This window comes from Oryctolagus cuniculus, chromosome 16, assembly GCF_051225735.1.
Source record: "Oryctolagus cuniculus isolate XC-2025 breed Fujian yellow rabbit chromosome 16, ASM5122573v1, whole genome shotgun sequence".
Taxonomy (NCBI): domain Eukaryota; kingdom Metazoa; phylum Chordata; class Mammalia; order Lagomorpha; family Leporidae; genus Oryctolagus; species Oryctolagus cuniculus.
The window spans coordinates 64,560,851-64,577,438 of NC_142882.1; the positions used below are offsets into that span (position 1 = coordinate 64,560,851).

The window sequence follows — 16,588 nt, forward strand, 5'->3', positions numbered from 1 at the left end:
CTGATTTTTCCCTACCCATATCTCTTACCCTACCCTCTTTCGTGGATTCTAGCCATGCATGTGAAACCACCAAGTTGGAACCTTTACTTATAATAAGCATCTTCAATTGAACTTAACCAGAATAAAACACTTGAATTTTCTCCCTCAGTATCCTTCTCATCTCAGTAAACTATGACACCACATTTTGTCACGACCCATAGCAAACAGTGACAAATGTTCAATGCTCTTTGTATCTGCCTAGGCCCAATCAGGATACAGAAACCACATGGGAATTTGAACAGGGACAGTTCAACTCCAGGTAAAGAATTATTAATGAGACTGGAATTATAGGAAATAGCTACTAAGAGAAAAAGAGAATTTTAAAGAATTCAAGAAAGGGAGAGAAAGGCAGCAGCTACTAACTTCAGATTGGAGACAGATCGTGGGAAGGAAAGACAAATCCAGATAAGGGAGCCTCAACACCACTACCCAAGTCCAAAATTCAGACTTTGTTGGAATGGATGCAGCAGGGGCCACTGGGTGATGGAAAAGTTCATGAAGGCACTGCATTAACAGAACTCTGGAAAGTCACACGAAGGAGTCTTAGGAAAAGCTGTCTACAGTGAGAGACTGCCTCTCAGACCCTGCTGGGAATCTGCTCAAGCAGTTTGATGCCCTTGGGAGCTTCATTCTGATATGCAGGGGACATTTATTCAGGGCAAGGTGTCACACATTGTACCTATGATTAAACATATGCATTCCGCTAGCTCAACTTCCTCTTTCTGTTCCTTGGCTTTTGACTTGGAAGTTTCTCACCTTAACCTCTGCAATAACTGCCCACCCCATTTGAAGAGTTTTTAATCCTGGGCTAGGTGATTTCCCATGAAAGAGACCTGGTTGGGATTGGGGAAAGTTTACAAAATAAATTTGATTTGGTGAACACCGTAAAGTGAGAATGTCAAAGTCAGTTTTATTAGAAGGCTGCTGACTATGATAAATGATTGGGTTGGTTCACAGTCTTAATACAGTCAACCCTATATATTCACAAGTTCCAAATACATGGATTCTGACAGCTGGAGATTGAAAATAGTGGAGAACATAACTGTGTCTGTTCTGAATATATACAGACTTTTTTTCCTGTAATTATTTACTAAAAAAAATCCTGTGTAACAACTATTTACAATATTTACATTGTATTAGGTGCTGTGATAATATAGAGATGATTTAAATTATCCAGGAGGATTGTATAAGTTACATGAAAATGTGATGTCATTTTATACGAGAGACTTGAGCACCTAAAGATTTTTCTATCTGCAAGGTTGCAAGATCCTGGAACCAGTCACCCCCACCCTCGACACTGAAGGAGGCCTGTATTCCCCTAGCAAATATTTTGAGAAGTAAGCAGCTAAGTTATTTTTGCTGTTCTTAGTATTGATAAAGAAATGAGGAGCATATTTTCTCTCAAATTTGATTAGCACAGGGACAGAAAGGCACTCCACAACATTATTTACATGGGCCAGAGAATTAGGAGTATGTGGTTCTGGATCTCAAGTGAGATGGTTTGTGTGAGTGCAGAGATAAGCAAAACAGATACACACAAGTGTGTGTAGCACCCGTAATGAACAACATAGCACGTGCTCAGGTGAAAATACTGTGCTTAGGTACCTTTGGAAAGCCCTTTTCATTAATAAAATGATTTTCTGTCCCTTTTGGAGGATTTTAAGATTATTCTTTCAAGATGATAAATTATTCTTTTTGAGGAATTCTGTAATTTTGATGGGTTTGTAATAACTCTTTTTGACTTTCTGAGTGGGTCTAGCAGAGCATATAGCTGAGGAATGCCTTAGGCCTTAATTGGCTATGTTCTTGTTTTAATAATTTTGACAAAATTGCTGAGGGCATTTTAATTAGACTCTTTCGCTATCAGTGAATTTGATTAACTTTTAAAATTAATAGTGTCTTCAGGCAAGCAGTAGGTAAATGTAAAAAAGAATAGAGGAGACGAGGCTGGGTCTCTGGTACAGCAGCTAAGATACCAACCACTTGGGGTGCCCACATCCCGTACTGGAGCACCTGGGTCGGAGTCCTGACTCCACTCCTAACTCCAGCCTCCTGTTCATGTGCAGAGAGGCGGCAGTGATTGCTCAGATGGTTGCGTCCCTGCCTCCACAGAGGAGATCCACATTGACTATTCAGCTCCTGGTTTTATCCTGATCCAGCCCTGGGAGTTGTGAGCATCTGAGGAATTAACTAGCAGAGTGGAGATCTCCCTGTGACTCTCTGCTCATCAAAACATCAAATAAATAAATATTCGACAAAAGGAGATAGGAGAGCTTCTCAGGGATGAGGTCTACACACGGGGAGACGAGTGATCAGGTATCAGGATGTCAGAAAGCTCATCTTGAGGACCAGTTCCTTCGGAATGGTTTTATCTGCCCGGACGCCTGTGCTGAGGATTCTAACATTTCTCCAAGTTTGAACGAGAAAGACAGCTGCAGTCTGGGCACAGACAGTGGCTTGCACAGAGTACATTTATTGGTATAAGCTAAAATTTTCACTTCTTGGTTGTGGTTTTCAGAAAGAGGACTTTGTATCAGAGAGCCATGAGCTAAGTTGAGATAATGGAATTGGCTTTATAATACGGTTGCATCCCCATCTGACTAGAACATTAAGCCACAGAGAATTAAGAAGTTGGCTTAAAAATGCCACTGTTATTCATGGGAAAGTGTTTTTCTAGGTGTCAAGCACCTATCTGTGCCATTGATTACATGTGTGATCTTAGGCACTTAGTATTTGTAGACTTGGGTTCCTCATCTATCAAATGCCCTATGTCAGGTGGACGTGGCAACAAAGATACAGATTTGTGAGTAAGGAGAGAGGGAAGTCGGGTTTGAGTGACCAGGTAAAGATAGGATCTAAACTTTGACTTTGACTCCCAATCAATGCCACGAAAGGAACTCCTCTTCAGCTATAGGGTACAAACTGTGTAGTTCTAAGACAGACTGATGAATCTACACATAACCCATTCTTGACAATGAGGTGTCAGAACAGGTCTGCAGGGGCGCTTCAGCAAAACTGTCCCTCTCTGATTAAAAAAGAGACATCCTAGGGGGATACAGTTTCTTATTCGGCTTTTCCATATGTTGTGTGAGGGGCTGATTATTGAAGTAACAGTCACCATTTTGTAGCCATGAACAAAAGCTGTGAAAATTGTAGGAAAACAAAACCTGATTCTTGCACCATTGGATCCTCAAGCCTAACTTGCCTGAATCACTGGTAACATGGAATAAGAGCTTTGTCATCTTATTCCAGACACTTGTATGGGTCTTCTGTTCCTGGAAGGCACTGTTTGGTTATGAGCTCCTGCTGAGGCCCATCTAATTGTGTTAGGTCCCCATATGCCGCAATTCTCTGGTTGCATCTGCCTGGAGCACTCCTGCGGAAGTGATATCTCTCAGAACATGATCGGGAGGAATGTGGGAGCTCCCTGCTAATTACCTGGGAAAAGCAGTGCAAAATGCCGCAAGTGTTTATGCCCCTGCCACCCACGTGGGAGACCTGGAAGAAGCTCCTGGCTCCTGGCCTTGGCCTGGCCCAGCTTCGGTCATTGCGGCCATTTGGGGAGTGAACCTGGGGATGGAAGTTTCTCTCTTTCTCTGTGTGTGTGTGTGTGTGTGTGTCCCTCTGTCTCTGTAACTGTGGGGAGCAACTCGGACTAGACTAAGTTACTGGAATTAAGACTTATTCTATGCATCTGCTCTCCCACAATATGGCGCTGGGAGAGGAGGAAACAGCTTCTACACAGCTGCCTCCAGTTCAACCAATAAACAGCAGGACCTGCTCCTGATTGCAGGAGAGCAGCGTATTCGGCGTGTGGGTAGCAGAGTTGGGATTGGTGGAAGAGGACTATAAAGGAGGAGAGAGACAACATGCACCAGGAACATCTATCTGAAGGAACACCTGTGCAGCCCCCGAGAGAGCCGGCCGGTGGTGTGCCGTTCCCCCGCGGAAGTGGGGAAAGTGGCAGGGGGAACCGCCCTTCCACGGAGGTGGAAGGGACGGTAGCCAACCCGGGAAGAACCAGCAGCAAACCCAGGGAGGGCCGAGCAGACCAAAGAACAGCGCAGGGTTTAGTGTCGTTCCTCCATGAAGTGGGGGAGCGACATAATGGTGCCGTGACTCGGATATGAAGCCTAGGCAGGGTTTAGTGTCATTCCTCCACGAAGAGGGGGAATGACATGTAACTCTCACTTTCAAATAATCAAATCTTTAAAAAAAAAGAGTAGATGACTTGTTCTCCACACTGCCATGCCAGTTAGCTGCACACCTGACTCCGATGCGAGTTAAAGCTGAAAGTCCCACCTTCGTCCTGACTCCCCTCTCCCTGGGCCTGTGCATGAATGAGCACATTACCAGGAGGATTCCTGCTTCTCTCTGCTTTGATTTAGGTAACGTCCTCCACCTGCCTCCTTGTCCAGCTCACCAGGTGGAACCCACCCGGGTCTCTCACTGCCTCTAAGCCTGCCATTGGATTGCTCAGCTGCCCCACACTGGGCAAATTCTTGGGTGGAACTCATTTCCTCTCTCACATCCTTGAGATATGTCTCAATCTTTTTTTCCAGTGCACATAGTTCTGTCACCCCCAGGTCCCCACTGAGATAGTTCTCACACTAACTCCAATCTCTTAGTTTATCTTAATCACGGATGCTTTAATTCCTTAAAAAAAAAAAAAAAACCTTGGGCCAGCACTGCGGCGCAGGAGGTTAATTTCTCACCTGTGGTACAGGCATCCCATGTGGATGCCAGTTCAAGTCCCAGCTGCTCCTCTTCCAACCCAGATCTCTGCTATGGCCTCGGAAAGCAGAAGATAGTACAAGCGCTTGGGCCCCTGTACCCACATGGGAGACCTGGAAGAAGCTCCTGGCTCCTGGCTTTGGATCAGCTCAGCTCCAGCTGTTGTGGCCATTTGGGAAGTGAACCAGCAAACAGAAGACCTTTCTTTCTATCTCTCCCCCTCACTGTCTGTAACTCTACCTCTCAAATAAGTAAATAAAGCCTTTTTTTTAAAAAGAAACACCCTAACCACAAACCTAATGAATGTTTGGGGCATGAGCTAGGTCAACACTGCCCAGCTAGCTTAAAAAATCAAAACACATTTGGTGTACCTGTCTGTTTTGTGATTTGTTCCTCTTTTAAAAAAGAAAAGAAAAGAAAAGAAAAGAAAAGAAAAGAAAAAAAAGAAGAGAAGAGAAAAGAAAAGAAGAGAAAGAAAAGAAACCTCTTAGGACAGAGAAAAAATTATATGCTGCCTATTTTAAAAATAAAGGGATTCAATTGTTCTGAAGCTTTCCCAAAGCCAGACATCTGAATCCGAATTCCAGTTGACTCACTTGTCCCAAGAGTCTTTTGCTTATTTTTGTTGTGTGTGTGTGTGTGTGTGTGTGTGTGGTGCCACCGCATAAGGCAGTGATGCAATGGTCTGGTAGCAATTTGGAGCAATCTAGAAAGCAATATTCTGAGAGTGTCCAAGTCCTGCACTACCCCGGGGGAAATTAAATCTCGTCTGCCTGGGCATGTGATGCATGCCATTCTCTGGAGTGGGCTTTTGTGCTGCAGCAGTGGGAAAATGTAATCAGCCTTGCCCATCACTGAGTTCTATAAGCTTTTGTGTTCTTTTTTTTTCCTATTTACTAATAATAGGGCAATTAATGTAATTTGAAGAAGTTTTATTTCCTTTAGAAAGAAGCTGTCCTGTGCACCTAATTAAAACTGCTTTTCACGCTCTGAACAAGGTGTCAGATTTTGATTGGTAAAATCCCATAAGGACTCGGCCTCTCCCTGAAAACAGGGCTTGTTTTTAAGGGTCTGGCGAGATTTTGAGTAAAAAGCGATTAGCGAAATTGTTCTTCATCCTAACGAAAGCCTGCAAAAGAGCAAGGAGTCTTGTAGCCACTGGTGTAATAAAGACAAAGTAATTATTTTTCCACTTAGCCAGAAGAAAATGTGAGGTGTCTTTGAAGGCTGAGATCTGCTCCTGAGGACAAGAGATTCTGAAATCTTTGATGGCTAACAGTATGAAGTTGAGTTCTTTGAACTGTCAAAGCACAGATGAGGTCACTGAGGGGTCCGTATTGACTTGAGGAATCAAAACCAATCTACCCCCATGGCCTTCTTCTCTGGAACCCAGGACAGGCATTTTTGAGTTTCATCACATGAATGAGCCAAGAGTTTCCATCTTTATGAGCCTCTGTTTGATCCTACTACTGTCCTCTTTTACCACCTGGCCCTTCACAGCCAATGGACGGTTTTCAAACCTTAGTTTCTTTTTCTCCCCAGTGATACTTGGCTCTGTTGACCACACCCTTCTTGAGATCTAATTCTTTGGATTCCTTAACACTTCTGCTCCTTGATTCTCTTCAGCCCATGGCTCCCTCCCAACACACATGCTTCCCAGACCAAGTTTAGCTATTCTCCAAATACAAGTATAAACTGGTGGCATTAGCTAGAAAAGAGATGAGATGCGCTCACAGGGACTAGGATTGTTTTATGGCTGTGTTTTCCGTAGTAAATGATTCAATGGAGCCTTCTGTCACTGAGTCTCCGCAGGGTGACTCATGTGACGGAGGAGGTGAATGGTTTAATTTAAATCAGCTGAAATAGCCACATCTTGCAAATGGCTACCATATTGGACAACATACTGCAGGGTCTTGCTCTACAAAGTGTGGCCTGTGGACCAGAAGCTTGTGTCACTTAGACATGCCAGATCTCAGACCCCACCCCAGACCTCCTGAATCAGAATCTGATCTTAACAAGATCACTAGACTGGTTCATAAGTACAGTAATGCTTGAAAAATACTATTCTGAAAAGTTAATTTTTAAAGCAATATAACGGCAGATAGATGTGTCTGATAGCACAGCTTCTGGATACCATTGTATCCTGATGAAGGCTTTTTCTGTTCATTTTTACTATGTTCTCCTTGTCACATTAACAATATTCATTGTTAATCATAGCTTGTAAATCATTTGTTTATTTATTTTAGTTTTTTGAAAGGGAAGATGAAAGACAGAGAGATCTTCCATCTGTCTACAGGTTCAGTCCCTAATGCCCGTAACACCCAGGACTGTGCCAGGCCAAATCCAGGAGCCTGAAACTCCATCTGGGTTTCCCATGTGTGTGACAGGGACCTACACATCTGAGCCACCATCTGCTGCCTCCCATTGTGCCCATCAACAGGAAGGTAAGTCAGAAGCAGAGTAGCCTGGACTTGAAATTAGGTCCTGTGAAATGAGACAAACCAAGCAGGAACTTAAGCTGCTGTGCCAAACGTCTGCCCCGTGAACCCTATCTTGACTGAGATCCCCAGGGATGTCAGCATTCTGAGATAATTATCATTTCATAAAACAGTTGAGTGTAATTTGTTGATCTGAGCCACATCTCATTCTTCAACTTTGTGTGTAACATGTGGTCATAAAGTCATCAGCTCTTTTTCTGTGGTCTGAAGAAATTAGTGTCTTCCTTTTATAGAAAATAGAATAAAAACAGGAAAAAATTAAACCACAATGTACAATAACCTCCAAAGAGGTAACCTACTTTTTCTTTACTAAAGTCAGATCGGTACCCTAAGGCACAAGAGATGATTTGCACAAAACATCTAGAGAACCAAGACAAAAGAGAAGACCAAAGGAAAAGTCTATGTTGAACAAAATGTTTCTTCATTCTTGATTGAATGTACCTGTGCTCTGGGATGCTTCCAAAGTATTCAGAGACTCGGCTCTCTGTAAAGGAGACAGATAAGATCTCTTAGAATATGGGGGAAGGGCCGGTGCCGTGGCTCAATAGGCTAATCCTCCGCCTTGCGGCGCCGGCACCCCAGGTTCTAGTCCCGGTTGGGGCGCCGGATTCTGTCCCGGTTGCCCCTCTTCCAGGCCAGCTCACTGCTGTGGCCCGGGAGTGCAGTGGAGGATGGCCCAAGTCCTTGGGCCCTACACCCCATGGGAGACCAGGAGAAGCACCTGGCTCCTGCCTTCGGATCAGCGTGGTGCGCCGGCCGCAGCGCGCTGGCTGCTGTGGCCATTGGAGGGTGAACCAATGGCAAAAGGAAGACCTTTCTCTCTCTCTCTCTCACTGTCCACTCTGCTTGTCAAAAAAAAAAAAAAAAAAAGAATATGGGGGAAGATACGGCTGTAGTGGCTTTGAGATCGCCGCCTCGGTCCATGGTCAGTGGTGCCACTCAAAGAGGGATGGACTGAAAGTCTCCAGCCAGGTCTTCTCTTCCCGTTCCTCAGGCTGCCTCTCTGGGCTCAGTTCCTTCCCCATAAAGTGATGCTCGTAGATCGGATAAAGTCTCTTTAAGGTCAGTTCCAGCTTTGCCATTCGACCCTGGGCCCAGAAAGCTTGATATGAGGTTTCAAATGATTAAATCATTATCTCCAGAAGAAAAATGAGTCCACAGCGTCTCTTAGAAAATCATGTATAGTTGTATATTTATTCAAAATATTGAATCAATTTAACAAATTCAGAGTCTTTAAAAATTTCATGGAAACACATGTTGTGAAAAAAAAACTATGCACGGATTTCAAAAATTTTTGCGCCAATATAAAGTTAGCTTTCTATTTTTTTCACAAACTATTGGTAGTGCCCTCCTGTGTTCCAGGAGCTATTCTGGGCACTGGGAAATAACTGTAAGTGACACAGTTGTGAAATATGTCTTTAGGAAGGGATAAATATATTAGCAACTACTAGTTATCAAACCTGTTTATGCTGACACAGGCTTTGAGTGACGAGGCGGGGTGGGTGTCCTGTTTGCCCTCTTTTAAAAGGCCAGAGACTAAGTGCTTTGTGAAACTAGAAAAAGAATATCTCAGTGGAAGAGAAGACAGACTATAAAGTGACACAAAATAGCTAGGCAACAAAAATGAAGAGAATGAACTCCAACAGTGAAATACGATGCTTCCTGGTAGTTTCCTAATGCTGTGGAAATCACAACTACTGGCTTCTCCAGGGAGGTGACATCAGTACTGATGATACGGTGACAAATGGCGACCTCACGTGGGAGTGAGAAAAGAGCTCCAGGCAGGTGTAATGGACCCAGTCCACAAAGACCAGGGGGTACTCCAGGACCAAACAGAAACCTGAGAGATGAAGCAAGGCATGTTAGAATGAAGGTTGAGTATTTTACGGAAGGCATCGCAGGCAGACATAAATCTTTGCCTTCGCTAGAGAGCTTTTCTTAATGTCTAAAATCAGTTGCTGTTGCTTTACTTAGAATCATTTATCCTTTTATTAGGTGTAGAGAATATTCTAAGACATGGTGCACATTGTAAGTTTTGAAGACTAGTAACTGTGGCTTTCAGGCATCGAAGACTTTTTGTGCCAACTGTGGTTTTGTTATTTTCAGATTTTATCTTTATTAAAACATAAATTCCATGAAGAACTTTGTTTGATGTTGCTGTTGGATAGGCCCCTACAGAAGCTCTGAAAGGCTGCTCTGGATGGCAGGGCTCCTCTGAGGGGGAGTGAGGAGGAGAAGAAGGTCCTCCTGGTCTCCATCTTTCACCTGTGACATGGAGGGAAGAGGTGACACAATCACTCTGAATCCTTTCCTTCCAATCTCATGTCTCCATGGAAGGAAATTCTGCTACATCTGAGAGAAAGCGAGACAGAATCACACCCACACCCACACCCACACCCACACCCACCCACCCACACACACACACAGGGAGATGAATGACGAAGGAATAAAAATGCAGGTACTTAGCTTGGGAAGAGGTTGAAGTCCCAGATGCTACCTCTAGCATCAAGTTAGGCTTAGCTTCTGGGCGTTCTAGATCAAAAGAAGTACTCAGGTTGGCATGCCAAAGACTTGGTTAATAACTTGTGGGTGTCAACAGGTTTGGAAATTAGCAGCTACAGATTCTGTTACGTCTTTCCTAAGGATATGTCATACTCGCAATTTCACAACTCTGCAGAAGGCAAATCACACCTATCCCATTCTTTTGGGGCAGAGGTGTCCGCTCCCGGCTATCTCAAAGGCTCCTCCACTGGACTAGGAGAAGGGGGCATCTCTGACAGCATCTGCTTCCAGGCAGGGCCCGCTGAGGACAGATTGACTTTATCTTCTGAAACTAGTTTAGGCTAATGATCACTGTTCATGTCCTTACAGATTAGAGGAGGGGAAAAGGAAGCATATTTACAGAGGAATTTTAATTTTCTAGAATTTTAAAATATAATTCTATTTAAAGGTTTGGATCCATTCCAGAAATAAGATTCCAGAAAGAGAAATGGCACAGTTAAGCGAACATTGTGCATGTGTCTGCCAGAGACTAACTCAAATCCCTCCCAGCGTGAGCATCCTGGTGTAGTGAAAGTGAAGACGTGGGCGATGATGGTGGTTTTCATCCTTATTTGTGTGCTCAATAGCCCTGTGGCCTCGTGGTAATTTCCTAAAGTCTGTGAATTGTGGGGGATTCGCGTGTTAAATAAGGACGTTATACTCGACTGGAGTAAAGATATTTACTTATATTAAGGATTTGTTGACTGTCTTTAAGGTATTGGCACTTCTCAGGGAAAAAGAGCAGAGTGGGAAAAAGCTGGAACACATGCCTGCTTCTCTCTGTATTACAAATACACATTTTAGTACGTTGAAATCCTTATGTCATCAACATGAACAACTAAATTGTGTGCTGGCAATAGTTCAGAATTATACTTGAGTTTTCATTTCCTTGCTCTACTGCTGGTCACATCTAACTTATTTCCCAGTTTGTCCTTCATCAGACGAGCAACCCTAAATATAGCATGGTTTCTATGGGAACGTATTTTATCCTGCAGATTCTAGGAACACATTTTATCTGAAAAAATAAGGACTGTCAGATAATATGCCCATGTCCAGGCCTATAACCCAAATTTTGTGTTTCTAAATTAATTTAAGGAGAGATATTTAAAACTGCTTAAAGAACTGGTTCCATAAGAAAATTTGCCAGCTACATTGAGTTGGTATATTTGATTTTCATAATAAGAGTTGAAATCTTATTTTTAATTGAGAATTTTTCTTGAAATAATTAAGCATATGGCTCCATTACATTTAGATTATATTTTTTTATATCTTTGTGGCCACAAGCACTGTTGGATGATCATGTAGCAGATGGCACAGGTTGGGATGAATCTCACTCCTTTCCAAAGCAAATGAGAATTTTATCAGTTAGTACCTAACTGTGAACCATGATGAACTTGCATTACAGGGGATAAAGTTTGGGTTCTTTAGAATTCCTGTGTCTGAACAGTAATACCACTTGAGCCTGGGTTTGCCTACAACTGTTGAAGACACGCTGGCCCCTTAAGTCTTTTTATTTTATTTAATTTATTTGAAAGGCAGACACAGAGAGAAGGAGAAGGGAGGGAGAGAAAGCAGGTGAGTTCTCATGCCCTGGTTCACTCCCCAAATGTATACAATGGCAAGGGTTGGACTGGGGGTCGAACTCAGAGCTGGGAACTGAATGCAGGTGTCCTTCATGGATAGCAGGAATCCATCTAATAAAGACACCACCGCTGCACTGGCAGGAAGCTGGAGTCAGGAGCCGGAGCCAGGAGTTGAACCCAGGCGCTCCAATATGGAACACAGGTGTCTTAATGGCTAGACGCAACACTCATCCCCCTTAAGTCTTTATGTTGTATTCGTTAAAATTACACCTTGACATCTCAGTACAGCTAAATAAGACTGTGAAGCCAGGTCAGAAAATGAGGAGGTTGATATAAGAAAATTAAATAGTTTTTAGAAGAATGAACCCTTTTGTTTTAGTTACGTCAGGGGAGAGTCTAGTTTCAAGAGACCTTTGTCTCCAAATGGCTCCTACGATGAGGGACAGCCAGGTTTGGAAACTGGGAATGATACAAATATTTGAGCTTACTGCTCAGAATATGCGGGTGTCACAGAAAGCACTTCCCTCTGAGCTTCTTATCCTGAGGGTGAAACATTTTGAGCAATACATGCAAATACAATGGAAACGACATTGGAAGAATGTTGAAGTTTTCTTTTGAGTATGAAAAATTCCTGCTAATAAGTCATTGATAGTGAAAAATGAAAGTCTTTACTTACTGGAATAATTTTGAAACTGCAGAGATAAATATCTGCTTGTGGCCCAGACGGTTGACTGTTTAATTTTGAGACTTTGGTTTAAGATCTGAGCTATCTGTTCAGTTCATCATTCACAACATGGTTTCACACGGCTGTGCTGGCTGGTAGAATCCTGGTTCTAGCAAGTTGTTCTTATCGCCTGCTCTGATATAGATCAACAAATGACCACAGTACCTTGAGTCTTCTACCAAAAGCAAATCACAAAAAGAAAAGAGCAAGTAAGTTTTTGCACAGCCATTTGTTTCTGGGTTAAATGCATGTCTAGAAAGCTCAGTATTTGATTTTAATGAGCAAAGAAATATCTAGGCACTATAGGCTTTTGTAGGATGATGTTAGAGATGATGATATGCTCTTCTCTGAAGGGAGAAGAGAGCATCCACTTTGCTTATGGCCGTGTCCAAATACCGACGAGTCTGTGGTCGCAAAAGGCTTCCATAGCCTTGGCAGCCCATGACAAGAACCTCGGATGATCACTGATGTCATAAAAAAGAGTGTTAATTGTTGAAGGAACAACAGTAGTCACTGTGCTCTTGCTCCCCAGGTAGGACATCTGTCCCTATTGAATTGTAATATGAAAATCGACTGCAAATTCTCTCCCCAAACTGTACTCTATATGTTGTCTGTAGGCGTGGGGGCAAATTGTTGAAGTCTATGACTAGCATGGAGTTAGCCCTCTGTATATAAAGTAATACTAAAAATTAGCCATAATGAAGGAGATGAGAAAGGGAATGGGAGGTGGGATGGGAGTGGGTCGGAGGGTATGGGGAAAAGAACCACTGTATTCCTAAAGTTGTATATATGGAAAATGTATGCATTAAATAAAAATTAAAAAATAAAAAGAAAGAAATGGTGGTATGGTCACAAGAGTAAGATCTTGAGGACAAAGAAAAATGATCAGTTAACTTCTAGCTTCCCTGTGAATTTGAACATTTGTAGAAATACTCTGAGAAGCAACTGAACACACAAAGCAACACTGTATATATTTGTAATGTTACCAAAGGAGAAATGACATTGACACTTTGATGACCTGTAGTTTGTCAGAGAATCTGTTCAGTTCTTTGTAGATGCAATATGACTTATTTATCAAAAAAATCTTACAAAGTAGATATTATTATTTACATTTCTGCAGTTGAAGAGACCATCTTAGACTTAGATGTCTGTCCCACGATTAACCAGCTAGTGAGTGACTTTGCTTCCTCTCTGTTTCCAAATATCGAGTTGCCTTATAAAATGCATGTATTTAATCTGTGGAACTTATAAATAACTTAGGTTTTCACTGCTTTAGAATAATTTCAGACTCAAATCTTATCTATGTGAATTTGAGGATGGCCAGAATTTTAAAGATAAGATAATATATTTGCTGTTCATAAAATCATATTGAACTGTTCAGCTTCATTCAAAAAGTTAACTGTGATATTTTTGTAGGCGTTCACTTTATTAAAATACATAATTTGGCCGGCGCCGCGGCTCACTAGGCTAATCCTCCGCCTAGCGGCGCCGGCACACCGGGTTCTAGTCCCGGTTGGGGCGCCGGATTCTGTCCCGGTGGCCCCTCTTCCAGGCCAGCTCTCTGCTATGGCCAGGGAGTGCAGTGGAGGATGGCCCAGGTGCTTGGGCCCTGCACCCCATGGGAGACCAGGAAAAGCACCTAGCTCCTGGCTCCTGCCATCGGATCAGCGCGGTGCGCCGGCCGCAGCGCGCCAGCCGCGGCAGCCATTGGAGGGTGAACCAACGGCAAAGGAAGACCTTTCTCTCTGTCTCTCTCTCTCACTGTCCACTCTGCCTGTCAAAAAAAAAAAAAAAAACATAATTTAACACATGAAATTTATATTGTTATGCAAATTGCGATTACATGTTTAAGTTACAGTAAAACCTTACTGACAGGAGTAAATATCCCAGGTCCAAGAAAATTTTTCACTAGCAAAATATTTATTTATTTTCTCCAAAAAGATTCCACAGCAGCAGAAGAAAAGTAAGATATTTATTCTTTCACTATGGAATAAATTCTTTCTCAGATACAAGAGATCCAGCTCTGTACCCAGCCAAGTGGGCAGGAACACAACAGAGATCCTCCCAGATAGATATAGAAGCTTGAGCTGCTAATGCCTTGGTCTTGTGCTGTCAGAACAAAGGAAGGAAAAGTTTTTGTGCTTTCAAATAGTGAGAGATTTATCAAATACCTATTGATACATCAGCAAAACAATTTTATGTAATGTAACTACATACCTGCCCCTACTTAGCTTAAGAAGAAAGAAGTAAATGCTGTCATATTCTTTTTTACCTTAAGAATCACATTTAAGTGGCATTTGTTATAAAGCTGTTTCTATCATTCCAACTCCAATTTTTCTATAACACTGTACTGCTGCCGGTACAATTGTTTGCATCTCGTAGCTAGAGATCCATGAAGCCCAAGTGACTCAAGTTGGGTCATTGAGCAGTGAAATGACAGTGAAATGACTCATTTGCAAGATGGCAGGTTGCCCATGCTCTGTTCTTCTGCTTCAGAATAACTGTCCCTGAAAGTTTTACAGCAGGGCAGGCATTCGGGCAGTGCTGAAGATGCTACTTGGGATATGTATGACCCATGTCCGGGTACCTGAGTTCGAGTTCTAGCTCCATTCCTGATTCCAGCTCCCTGCCAATGATTCTAGTTCTCTGGGAGGCAGCATTTTATGGCACAAGTATGTGGGTCCCTGCCACCCACGTGTGAGACACTGATTGAATTCTGGGCTCCTGACTAGAACCTGTCGCAGCCTGGGCTGTAGTGGGCATTTGGGGAATAAACAAGGGCGAGGGGTGTGGGTCTTGTATCTGCTGGTTCACTCTTCAAATGACTGCAACAGCTGGAGCTGAGCCAATTCCAAAGCCAGGAGACAGGAGCTTCCTCTCGGTCTTTCTACAAGGGTGCAGGGGACCAAGCACTTGAGCCATCCTCCACTGCTTTCCCAGGCCAAAGCAGAGAGCTGGATCAGAAGTGGAGCAGCCGGGACTTGAACTAGCACCCATATGGGATGCCGGCACTGCACGCACAGCTTTACCCACTATGCCAGAGCACCAGTCCTTATTGTATTATTGCATTCTCTCTGTCTCTTCAGTAGATTTGGGTGAGTGGAATCTCTAGAAATTTTTTTGGTACATTATTTAAAGTTTGTAAATAATTGGGATTGAAAAATTCATATATATATATACATATACTATGAATCGCAGCTGCTATATAGCTTCAATATATCCATTATAATCTTGTGAAACCTTTTTTATTTAGGGCTGTGTGTTCTTCTAACCTCTTCGTGACAAAACATGGAGATGATTAATACAACTAACCTCACTAACACCTAGGACCCTTTCGTGGTCCCTTGCAACACACATTGTAGGACCATTCTGATTACACTCTACAGTGTGGTTTTGCTGGGAGGTACTACTGGAACTGTTATGATGTCATGCATGATGATAAAAAGGAAAAGCCAATCAATGATTGTCACAATCGTCTTTAACATCATGGTGCTGCACTCCATCCTGGTCAGCCTTCCATTTCGCCTCAGATATTATGTCTTAGTCGTCTGGGAGCTTGGATCTTTTACTTGCAGAGTGGTTAGCAGTGTCATATATGGTCACATGTACTTAACCTTTGTTTTTTATGTAACTATTGTCATACTCCGATTGCTCATCTATTTTAAAAAACTCCAAATGCAGCAGTTACAAAAGTATCACGCCATAGTTTTAAGCACAATCATCTGGGTGATGGGTACTCTCATTTTTTTTACCAATTTTTTTTTTTTTTTTTACAATATGGCACAGATCCGAGTTACTCAGAGCAATGATGCTTTGAATTCTACAAAGACCTCAATCGCAAGGAATTCATTATTATGAATTACTCTATGATTGTCATCATGATAACGACAGTTGTGGCCCTCTTTCTGATACAAATGGCTGTTCTCATTCAGCTGATAAAGGCTCTTTGGCCTGACATGTGGACCCATCAAGAGTATAGAGCCCAAATTAAGAGTTTCTTCTTCCTCCTAGTTATTGTTGTCTGCTTCATACCCCACCATGCATTCCGCGTGCATTTTATTCAAAATTATTCAGAGAGAGAAAGTGCTGAGCTAGTTCTTTATAATGAAATTTGTGTTGCCTTGACCACTGTCTGTTGCCTGGATATGCTATGTTTCATAGGTGGAGTTATCCACTAAGCCTTCCCATGATGCTTACTTTGTAGTCAGTTTCTGCACCATTATAAAAAAAAATAATAGGAATTGGCTGGTGCCGCAGCTCAATAGGCTAATCCTCCACCTGTGGCACAGGCACACCGGGTTCTAGTCCTGGTCAGGGCGCCGGATTCTGTCCCGGTTGCCCCTCTTCCAGTCCAGCTCTCTGCTATGGCCCGGGAGTGCAGCGGAGGATGGCCCAAGTGCTTGGGCCCTGCACCTGCATGAGAGACCAGGAGAAGCACCTGGCTCCCAGCTTCGGATCAGCGCGGTGCG

General features: G+C 42.9%; 1 pseudogene; it reads left to right on the plus strand.

Annotated features, from left to right (window-relative positions):
• Positions 1 to 15,413: 15,413 nt before the first annotated feature.
• Positions 15,414 to 16,344, plus strand: LOC100342449 (putative G protein-coupled receptor 141; annotated as a pseudogene).
• Positions 16,345 to 16,588: the final 244 nt, after the last annotated feature.